The sequence below is a fragment of the Lithobates pipiens genome, unplaced genomic scaffold (genome assembly GCF_037356315.1).
Source record: "Lithobates pipiens isolate NorthernLeopardFrog02 unplaced genomic scaffold, aLitPip1_a1.2 Scaffold_8, whole genome shotgun sequence".
Classification (NCBI taxonomy): Eukaryota; Metazoa; Chordata; class Amphibia; order Anura; family Ranidae; genus Lithobates; species Lithobates pipiens.
Genome location: NW_027507903.1, coordinates 627,971,884 through 627,975,468, shown reverse-complemented (window position 1 = coordinate 627,975,468; position 3,585 = coordinate 627,971,884).

Here is a 3,585-nt window from a genome sequence, read left to right as displayed (position 1 = left end):
AATAAGTAAATATTAAATAAATTCTTCTCAGAAATTAGTCTTCTTTATGCTGTATTTCCACAAGGTTTAGGAGGGCGTCTATGGGAATGTTTGACCGTTCTTCCAGAAGCGCATTTGGGAGGTCAGGCATTGATGTTGGATGAGAGGGCCTGGCTTGCAGTCTTCACTCTAATTCATCCCAAAGGTGTTCTATTTGGTTGAGGTCAGGCCAGTCAAGTTCCTCCATCCCAAACTCGCTCACCAACACTATGGGGGTTATTTACAAAAGGCAAAAGCACCTTGCACTGAAAATGCACTTGGCAGTGCAGTCGCTCTAAATCTAAGCCCTTGTACACACGGTCGGAGATTCCGACGGAATGTGTCCTATCATTTTGTCGGATAATCCGACTGTGTGTGGTATGCATCGGACTGTTTCTGTTGGAATATCTGTCAGACCCAATTTTCCAACTTGTTGGAAATATTTTCCTACAAACTGGTCCGATCGGACATACTCCAATCATGTGTAGAGAATTCCGATCAGACAAAGTGCCACGCTTGCTCAGATCAAATTCCTACACCAAAGCTATTGGCTACTAGCGTGAACGTAGTCCCGTCGTAACGAAATAACGTCATCACTTTCTGAACGATTGGATTTTCCGACAACTTGGTCCGACCGTGTGTATGAAACAGTTTCGGACACAATCCGTCGGACACAATCCGTCGGACACAATCCGTCGGACACAATCCGTCGGACACAATCCGTCGGACAAAATCCGTCGGACAAAATCCAACGGATTTGGTTGGCAGAATGTCCGACTGTGTGTACAAGGGCTAAGGGGTAGATCTGAAATGAGTGGAAGCTCTGCTGATTTTATCATCCAATCATGTGCAAGCTAAAATGCTGTTTTTTATTTATTTTCCTTGCATGTCCCCTTTAGATCTACAGCGACTGCACTTCCAAGTGCACCTGCAGTGCAAAGTGGATTTTTCTTTAGTAAATAACTCCCTATATTGCCAAAAAGTATTGGGCCACCCCTCCAAATCATTTGGTGGAAGGGGGATTATGGTATGTGCTTTTTTTTTCAGGGGTTCCAGTGAAGGGAATTCTTAATGCATCAGCATACCAAGATATTTTGGACAATTTCATGCTTCCAACTTTGTGGGAACAGTTTGGGGGGGGGGGGGGTGCAATTCCTGTTCCAACATGACTGCACACCAGTGCACAAAGCAAGGTCCAGAAAGAGATGGATGAGCAACTACAAGCCAGGCCTTTTCGTCCAACATCAGTGCCTGACCTCACAAATGCGCTTCTGGAAGAATGGTCAAACATTCCCATAGACACACTCCTAAACCTTGTGGACGGCCTTCCCAGAAGAGGTGAAGCTGTTATAGCTGCAGAGGGTGGGCCAACTCAATATTGAACACTACGGAGTAAGACTGGTATGCCATTAAAGTCCATGTGCATGTAAAGGCCGCCATTCTTATACTTTTGGCAATATAGTATATATATATATATATATATATATATATATATATATATATATATACAGTGCCTTGCAAAAGTATTCGGCCCCCTTGAACTTTTCAACCTTTTGCCACATTTCAGGCTTCAAACATAAAGATATAACATTTTTATTTTTTGTGAGGAATCACCAACAAGTGGGACACAATTGTGAAGTGGAACGAAATCTATTGGATAATTTAAACTTTTTTAGCAAATAAAAAACTGAAAAGTGGTGCGTGCAAAATTATTTGGCCCCTTTACTTTCAGTGCAGCAAACTCACTCCAGAAGTTCAGCGAGGATCTCTGAATGATCCAATGTTGTCCTAAATGACTGATGGTGATAAATAGAATCCACCTGTGTGTAATCAAGTCTCTGTATAAATGCACCTGCTCTGTGATAGTCTCAAGGTTCTGTTGAAAGCGCAGAGAGCATCATGAAGACCAAGGAACACACGAAGCAGGTCCATAATACTGTTGTGGAGAAGTTTAAAGCCGGATTTGGATACAAAAAGATTTCCCAAGCTTTAAACATCCCAAGGAGCACTGTGCAAGCGATCATTTTGAAATGGAAGGAGTATCAGACCACTGCAAATCTACCAAGACCTGGCCGTCCCTCTAAACTTTCAGCTCAGACAAGGAGAAGACTGATCAGCGATGCAGCCAAGAGGCCCATGATCACTCTGGATGAACTGCAGAGAACTACAGCTGAGGTGGGAGAGTCTGTCCATAGGACAACAATCAGTCGTACACTGCACAAATCTGACCTTAATGGAAGAGTGGCAAGAAGAAAGCCATTTCTCAAAGATATCCATAAAAAGTCTCATCTAAAGTTTGCCACAAGCCACCTGGGAGACACACCAAACATGTGGAAGAAGGTGCTCTGGTCAGATGAAACCAAAATCAAACTTTTTGCCCACAATGCAAAACGATATGTTTAGCGTAAAAGCAACACAGCTCATCACCCTCAACACACCATCCCCACTGTCAAACATGGTGGTGGCAGCATCATGGTTTGGGCCTGTTTTTCTTCAGCAGGGACAGGGAAGATGGTTAAAATTGAGGGGAAGATGGATGCAGCCAAATACAGGACCATTCTGGATGAAAACCTGTTGGAGTCTGCAAAAGACCTGAAACTGGGACGGAGATGTATCTTCCAACAAGACAATGATCCCAAACATACAGCAAAATCTACAAAGGAATGGTTCACAAATAAACGTATCCAGGTGTTAGAATGGGCAAGTCAAAGTCCAGACCTGAATCCAATCGAGAATCTGTGGAAAGAGCTGAAAACTGCTGTTCACAAACGCTCTCCATCCAACCTCACTGAGCTCGAGCTGTTTTGCAAGGAAGAATGGGCAAGAATTTCAGTCTCTCAAAGTGCAAAACTGATAGAGACATACCCCAAGCGACTTGCAGCTGTAATCGCAGCAAAAGGTGGCTCTACAAAGTATTAACGCAAGGGGGCCGAATAATTTAGCACGCCCCACTTTTCATTTTTTTATTAGTTAAAAAAGTTTCAAAAATCCAATAGATTTCATTTCACTTCACAATTGTGTCCCACTTGTTGGTGATTCTTCACAAAAAAAAAAAAAAAAATTATATCTTTATATTTGAAGCCTGAAATGTGGCAAAAGCTTGAAAAGTTCAAGGGGGCCGAATACTTTCGCAAGGCACTGTGTATATATATATATATATATATATATATATATATATATATATATATATATATATATATATATCCCTTTCATGCCTAAGCCTATTTCTGACATTTGGTGTTTACAAGTATTTTATTTTATTTTATTTTTTTTGCTAGAAAATTACTTAGATCCACCAAACATTATATATATATATATATATATATATATATATATATATATACATTTATATTTATATATATATTAGCAGAGAATCTAGAGAATAAAATGGCGATTGTTGCAAAATTTTATGTCACACGGTATTTGTGCAGCGTTGTTTTAAACGCAACTTTTTGGGAAAAGGGACACTTTCATGAATTAAAATAAAATGAAACAGTAACGTTAGCCCATTTTTTTTGCATAATGTGAAAGATGATGTTACGCCGAGTAAATAAATACCAAACATGT